Genomic DNA, 8,833 nt, shown 5'->3' with positions numbered 1-8,833 from the left:
ACGGAAAGAAAACGCCACATTGTGGTATTCCAAAATAAACGGCAGGCACAGCATACAGGTGACGCTGGGTCGCAATACGTTGGTATAGGCTGTTTGGTTTTGCATTGTACTCAACGAACTCACAAAAAGTGATTTAATTTACACTTTCTAACAATGCTCACATACGCCCTTTTCGAGTTTGGTAAAGGTTAGAATAGAAATAAACTTCATTTCATTGATATGGGCTTATATTTTCATTGAAAGTGCCTTAATTTGTAATATGTTTTTTAACCTATGGTGTTATATCTGGGAAATATCAATCTGGAAATGATGTTTTCTGAACATTCATTATGCATTATTTAAAGGGAGTTTCAAAGCGTTGCTATCGTAGTGATGACGGTACTAAGGTTTTATTGGCACCGCAGATTCTTGTCCACAGGGAGATCGTTATTTAATCGTTGGGCGTACGTCCACGCCAAGATACGTGTATTGCAGACACTGAGTGAGTGAGTGCGTGAGTGAGTATGGTTTTAGGCCGTCTTGGACAATATTCCAGCAACAGTGAGTGAGTGAGATTAGTTTTACGCCGCTTTTAGCAATATTCCAGCAATTTCACGGCGGGAGACACCAGAAATGGCCTTCACACATTGTAACCATGTGGGGAATCGAACCCGGGTCTTCGGCGTGACGAGCGAACGCTTTAACCACTAGGCTATCCCACCGCTCCTCCAGCAACAGCTATGTATGGGTGAGTGAGTGAGTGAGTGAGTGAGTTTAGTTTGGCGCCGCACTTAGCAATATTCCAGCTATATGGCGGCGGTCTGTAAATATTCGAGTCTGGACCAGACAATCCAGTGATCAACATCATGGGCATCGATCTGCGCAATTGGGAACCGATGACATGTGTCAACCAAGTCAGCAAGCCTGACCATCCGATCCCGTTAGTCGCCTCTTACGACAAGCATGGGTTACTGAAGATCAAGATTCTAACCCGGACCTTCACGGGTAAGTTAGGTATGGGGCGCTAGACGTCGGCTTCACACATTGTACCCATGTGGTGAATTGCATCCGTGTCCTGGGCGTGAGGAGCGACACTTCATCCAGAAGAACAGCTCGACGCGCTGAAATTAAATAATAATCATGCACATAATATTAGGGGTGACTGAGTGAGTTGAATTTTACGCAGCTTTTAGCAATTTTCCAGCAATATCACGGCGTGGGCCACCAGAAATGAGTTTCTTGTACCCACGTGGGGCTACCCCATCACCCACCACTAGGCTACCGCCCCCATAATAGTATGACGTTCTCAGATCAGTGTACTGACGTCACAGCGTATACCTCATCAGGGGTTAGTGGCCTTACGACAATCATGAGTTGCTGACGACCAGTTCTAACCCCGATGTTCACGGTAAAGGTACAGTACTAACTAATAAATACATGTAAGCAGCTGTCACTGTTTCTTGGGCACTTTGACTGTGAAGGGGGCTATATACATCCCCGCATTTGAATAGGCCTCCATGTACTCCGCACATTACACGTGACAGCCTGGTGACCCTAAGGCATCGCACTCAGACCGCGTGGACCGGCGCTAATGCGGTCAAACACTGGTTTGCCTGGCCGATACTGTCACATATAGTCCACTGTGTCATGCGATAAACCGATATCATATAGTTTTAAGACCTACCCTTAATGTTTTTATTGGCAGTCCTAATATCTTTAAGTCAAATCTTTGAAAAAAAAACACTCTCCGCGCGCGCACGCACGCACGCACGCACGCACGCACGCACGCACGCACACACACACACACACGCTGAATGTTTCTGTCAGTTATTGACATTAACTTCATATTTTATCTTCTCTCTCAGCATATGCCGTGCGTGTTTAATTGGCGCTTCAGAAGTACTTGGTTCACCTGTATGTTTGTTTGCTGGATAACGCCGCACTCAGAAATATTCCAGCCATATGACGAAGGTGTGTAAATAATCGGATCTGGACCAGACAATCCAGTGACTGACATCATAAGCATCGATCTGTGTATTTGTGATACTATGATATGTGTCAACTAAGTCAGCGAACCTGACCACCCGATCCCGTTAGTCGCCTTTACGACAAGCATTGGTTGCTGAAGACCAGTTCTAACCGGAATCTTCACGGGTTTATCGTCAGAGGTAGTTGGAGTAGTAGAAGCACCAGCGTAGTAGTACCACCAGCAGCGGCAGCAGCAGCAGTAGTAGTGGTGCCAGATTCACACACGACACCGATTACAATGTCTAGACTGGAAACATACCATGGACAACCATCACCCGTTAACAATCAACACAACCACAGATGGGAGGTGATGCAATAGTTCCTCGTAACCTGTGTGTACAGCTTTTATTTTAAATTAGGGATCATCTTGGCTGCTCCACTGACACCCTGGAATAACATTGGTCGTAATTCCCCAGTAGCTGTAGTGTAGTAAAGTTAAACATACTTCCTAATGTTCAACTGTTTCGTGTGCTTCAATAAGGTCTGAACATGTGTCAACCATGATTAGTTCCACATGGAATTAGTTCCGCCCGGAACAAATATTACCAGTGTAAATCTATCGTGGAAAACATTTCATGGTAAAATCTGTTCCATGGTAAGAAATGACCAAGGCAAAAATAATACAAAGGAACCATATTTGACTACGGGATTACAGGAACAGGTGCTCTTCGACACATGCGCCTGCTAGCCCCACCCTGTATTGAAGCACACAAGATCATCATATACACTGTTTCGTACATCATTGTGTAACCTAGGTGTAAGGTATTGGTTATATGTGTTCATGAAAATCACACCTGTATCCAATACCAACTGCCAAATCTCATAGTATATCTTTCCAGTGTTATACCGACCGCCTCCGTGGTGTAGTGGTTAGAGCGTCCGCCCGGAGATCCCCGACCGCGTCATACCAAAAGACGTTAAAATATGGTACTTGTTGGTCCCTGCCTGGCGCTCGGCATTAATGGATACAACAAGGACTGGTCGGCTCGGAGTCCGTATAATGTGTCTGAGTGGGGTATTCATGCTTCACTGCGGCATGGTATCTCAGTGAGCTAGCACTATAAAACCAGCTTAAGTCTGGGCTAGTACAAGCAGCCGCACATACACATACACACGCATGCACGTCGGCATATGAGCGAAATATTCTCAAGCACGACGTAAAGCCCAATTTCACCTCACCTCCAGTGTTATACCCATATATCGGCCGTGGGTGGCAGTAGCATTCCTCATATGGCGGAAAGGTACATGTATTTATACATACATTACCTTACAATGGAACTTCGATCATTTCCCTTGATCTGATATCACACGAGCATTCCACAGACGTATTTGTATTTCCCGTGTGTCTATGTTGCTGTAGGGGCGGTAAGGAGCTTAGTGGTAAAAGCGTTCGCTCGTGGTTACAGCGTTCTGTTCCCCACATTGGTACAATGAAGGAGGCCCATTTCTGGTGTCTCCAATCGTGATATTGCTAGAATATTGCTAAAAGAGGCATAAAACCATACTCACTCACTCATTTCGCTGCAGTGTCGTCGCAGCCAGATTCAACAGCGCCTCTGTATATCGCTTTCTCTGACAAAACACGGCAGCCTCAACGGTTGTTCAGTGGAAGACCACTAACGAGGAACAAGCTGTGATGTGGCTGCTTGCTATCGTCCTCTACCAGAGTTCGTTGTTTGCACACTATCGCCCACTGGCTTGCATGTTCCTGACTGAAACAATCGCAAGATGTCGGTTTCAGGGGTGTAGCTACCATTATAAAAGGCCGGGGCTTATACATGATTTTAAAAATGAAAGTTGGGCAAGCCCCCCAATACTATCTAAATATAAAGCTTTGAACCTATCGCGCTTACACGAAAAAATTGGCTTGCCACGCGCCTGGGTTTGTCGATATTCATCATCCAGCCATCACTGAATTGACGAATGGCTACACGAAGCGCCCATAATATATACACATAAACTACGACGTAGTTCTAGTCAAAGCCTTAGCATGGAACCCCTAAGCATAGTTAGCCTAACGCTTAGTCTTGATACCAACAAATAAACCCATTTAAATTGAAAAGGAGCTCCAGTCAGACGGGAACCTGAGGAAATATAGACTTGCTTCAGTTAGAGCCTTAGCATTGCAGAGAGGACTAGGCAGTCGAGAAAATAATGTTGTTAAGGGACTGTGAGGCAGACTAGCGCATAGTCATCGTCGATTCTCCTGTATACTTTCTAAAAAACAGACAAATAGATTTAGACGGCCTATTGAATGCAAACTGACTTCATTGTCGGGGCGGTGGGGTAGCCTAGTGGTTAAAGCGTGTCGCTCGTTACGCTGAAGACCTGTGTTCGATTCCTCACAATGTGTGAAGCCCATTTCTGGTGTCCCCAAGCCGTGATGCTGGAATATTGCTAAAAGCGGCGTAAAAGTAAACTCATTCATTCACCCATTGCCCATTTTGAAAAAGTAATAAAAAAAAACGACCATGGGGTGTTAGAGTTTGAACTAATAATGTATGATTCACTCCAAAAATAACGGGAAGTGGAAAAGACATAACATAACATTCGACGTCTGAGTGCCTGTGTAATTGGCACATACCGAAACGTTCAAATAGTCGTTGGCGTGTAAGTTCGTGTGTAAATGACATAATACATACACAATAATTCTCGCACTGGCTTCTGACTGACACATGCCATTAGTAAATACGGAGTGTTGTCATAACAACGTGTCGAGGACAACACTGTTGACGGACAGAAACTTCTTTCGTTACCACTCGCTCTCAAAGTAAGGTGTGTTCCGATTGGACATGAGTGGTCACGAACGCAGGAAATGGTGCCGGACACATTCGTGCCTTATTCGTTAACTCTCGGGGACAGTAAATATACTCCCTGTTTTCAAATTATCGAGAACGGTTCTCTTGTTGTTAAATCAACGTGGTGACTACTAACGACTGGGTGACCTGCTTTGTCGGGACTATTTTTTTTATGAAACGTACTAAAGAAGTTACTTTTTTAAAATTGAAATCAGATTTTGTTAGACACGAGCTGAGAAAGGGAGCTGCAGTCACGGCCAGACGCTGAAGGGTCGTGAGAACAGAAAGTTCACGGACAGGGTTTAGTCACACCAAGTAGTCACATTCAGACGGCTCCATTTAATTCTTGTTTTGCCGTCGCTGTAAAGTAAACCACAGTCTGTCATGCAGACCCTGAAACAAATATACTCAATGCAGCCCATGCAAGTCTAGTATGTGTGGCGTGGCAAGTCTAGATTACCGCAGTTTCTGAAAATGAATAAAGTCTCTGGGCTCCTTTTTATTGTATTTATAATTATAATTTTAAAACTTATATTTTCTGTAAAATATGTTCATTTCAGAGACTAGCTGTTAGTCTAAGTACACCACTAATGAACCTAATGGCACTCAGATCTAAAGCAAAAACGGTAACTGTTGCGAAGTGCCCGTCATTTTGTTTTCCAAAACCTGTACTTTGTTTTCGATATGGAATCATTGAATCCGCTTTTGATTAAGAATGGGGTATACATATTTGGAGTTGAGTGATTTATGATTTGATTGTAAAATACTTTTGGTTTGTAGCCATTTGTAGATGCTCAACGTAAATCCTACATGGCTCACTGGCACACCTTTCTAAGGAGTGAGTGAGTGAGTGAGTTTGGTTTACGCCGCTTTTAGCAATATCCCAGCAATATCACGGCGGGGGACACCAGAAATGGGCTTAACACATTGTATCCATGTGGGGAATCGAACCCGTTTCTTCGGCGTGACGAGCGAACGCCTTAACCACTAGGCTACCCCACCGCCCCCACCTTTCTAAGGGGTTGAGCGTTAGTTCGCAGGCGTTACATTGCAAATATTTAGAGGATATCTCCGGTAAGACGTTATGCGATAGCCAAGGGACACAACTCCATACAGCAATAAATCAACGCTCGTATCGGCGACTGACGACACCTTTTCACAGATGATGTCATAGGCGACTTGAAGGAAGAATGCAAGTGGGATGAAATGAGTGATCCGAATACATATATTTCAACAGAGTTAAGCAGTAATGGGCTTAACAAACCACAATTCCATTTTATCACATTTCTTGACCCAGATCTGAGTTATGTCCTCTTGGTACAAACATCTCAACATCTGAAGAATAAGACAGAGATTGCATATTATGAACCTTTTAAACATTTTCTCTCTCTTGTTTCAAGGCGAGGAAACTTGTCAAAGTTTGCATGTTAATAGTATTAATCAAATTATAAGTAACATGTCAGCAATATCGTAATCGGGAAATGACTTCGCGCCTCCATTTCGATATCGTTTTCCTAATATGGCCAACCCCATGTGGATTAGGCTTTAGATAGATGATATTAAACAATTCATACATGCTCACTGATACTCGAGTGGTGGTTAGAAATGGTCGTAGGCAGCCTGTATGCCAATAGTAGTTGAGTTGAGGTTGAAGTCAAAGGCATTGTATGAATCAATTTTGAAAAGATACTGGCCAGTTGCTAGCCCACTTCATACTTCACTGGCCCTGCAAAATATCAATATCAAAATGCACATCGGTCGGAATTGGTGTTATGCTTGGTAATTGAAGATGGTAAGTTATTGTCGCCCCTTGGAACAATATATAACAAACATAAAAACTAAGATTGTTTTCTTTATTCCTTAAATACAAGTTGAAGAAAACACTGCTGTAATGTGCAGCTCACCTCTAGTGCCACATTTGCGGACGGACGTTTAACACCATATCATGTACATTACATAAAGAACAAATTATCTGAGATTTTCAGCTGGCCAGTCGGGATAGTTTTAACAATATATTACTGTCCCGATTCACAATCAGCTAGCATTTGGCTAGCGGGCCAGTAGCTAGTTCGAACGCTCGTCAAAGGCAATAAAATGTATCATGCCATCGTACCCCAACAGTGTAAAGTATTAATCGCTATATCAACATCCGGGTTGTCTGGGCCACACTTTATTAAAGTCGTTAAACATAATAGTTGGCTGCGCCCGGCGTTAAACAACAGACAAAACCTAATGTATACTTTATTTTTTTATGAATGGCCAAGGTGGGATTTTACGACGCTTGTTTCAACATTCCGGTGACATTAGTGTCTCGTTCTTTTCATTGTGTGTTTGATACATTTTGGCCCTCAACTAGAACGACTTGGCCATAATGATATTAAAAGGATTTACCTTTCAACATAACCCAATTCCGCATTGATGCACTGACGTCACTCCTCCAGTTTCATGGGCAGCCTGTGCCTTCTTGTTGTGGCGTGGTCAGATGTTTCCACTGCTTTGATTGTTGTTTGGATTCTGGAAGGTGTGAACCCATGTTTCATCCATGCTCACAAATCGTTGGAAGAACCTTTATGGATCAGCTTCAAACAGACCTAGATCTTGTTCCTGGTGAGATTTTGATCATGCGTCAGAAGCTTAGAACCCAGTTAGCAGATGCTTTCTCTGTATCCAAACCTTCTGGAATGAAATGCACTCTCTCCTGGGAAATACCTATACTGCACTAGTAAAATGGCTCGCAGTCATTGGCCGTTCCGCCCTCGTAATTGTGTTGTTCTCTGGATCAAGTTTGGTATAGTTGACGTGACAGGCCTTGCAGGAAGAAGTTCATCTTCAATGCCATTCCTGCCATGCTTAGACTCTGCTACTCACGTCGTTTTGGTGGAACAAGAAGGCGAAACCAAATCAACGAACCCTTAAGAATTGTTCCTAAAATGGTATTAGTTTGGTAAAATGGAACTGGGCCCCGCTTCACAAAGCTATAGTACCCCTGCACTGTAACATAGACTTACGACAGTCGTAGCGCTACGATAGATTTGTGAAAGGGGGGCCTTGGTTCATGGGTGGTGTTTAATGGAATACTTTTTTCCTTAGTGGGCGGGGAAAAGAAGGGATCGGGGGTTACATTGTGTGACTTTGTTGATTTGGTGCTTTGATAAAACTGCTATGATGACGTGACCCACAATAACATTCACTCACTCATTCTTGGATTACATGTTCTCTGTCATACGTTAAACTCCTTGATAGGTAGTATGGAATTTATCAAATTATGTTATAGGGTAGTGCTTAATGATGGAGCAGAGAACGATGTGGGATGAAAAGAACTCAGTTTTTCACTAACTTTCGAATAACCGCTACTGAAAGGTTTTGTTGACATGCTCAACGAAAGCTGAAAAAAGCAGATATCAAAGTACGATTACACGGGTGTTTTTAAAAAGCAAAACACAGATGTGTTAGTTTTTGTTTGGTTGGTCTGTTGTTAAACGGCGCACCCAGCAATATTCCTATATGGCGGCGGTCTGTAAATAATCGAGTCGGAACTAGATAATCCAGTGATCAACATCATGAGCATCGATCTACGCAATTGGGATACGCTGACAGGTGTCAACCAAGTCAGCGAGCCTGACCACCCGATCCCGTTAATCGCCTCTTACGACAAGCATGGTTTACTGAAGACCAATTCGAACTCGGATCTTCACGGGTCCACAGATGTGTTAGAAAACTAAGATAGGTTTATGAACTGGCACGATGTTTCTTGTGTATGATATCGTTTACCCACGTGTAGGGTTCCTGTTCTTTCTCGGAGTTAACGTGTAAAGACTACAAATAATATTCTCTTCTTGAGTTTTGAAAATTTAGAGAACTATATATTTTTACATAAAAGCACATTTACTATTGAAATATAAAGTATATTTTTTCTATAGAAGAAAATATTTTAAAAATGAGTAATTAACTGATCTATTAAACCAATGTCCACACATTTGCTCAAATTGTGAAACAAAGTAATAATATTGCCAACCTGTTGTTTCATC

Source organism: Haliotis rubra, unplaced genomic scaffold (genome assembly GCF_003918875.1).
Source record: "Haliotis rubra isolate DU_JTF1 unplaced genomic scaffold, ASM391887v1 Scf325, whole genome shotgun sequence".
NCBI lineage: Eukaryota > Metazoa > Mollusca > Gastropoda > Lepetellida > Haliotidae > Haliotis > Haliotis rubra.
This window is presented reverse-complemented; position numbering follows the sequence as displayed.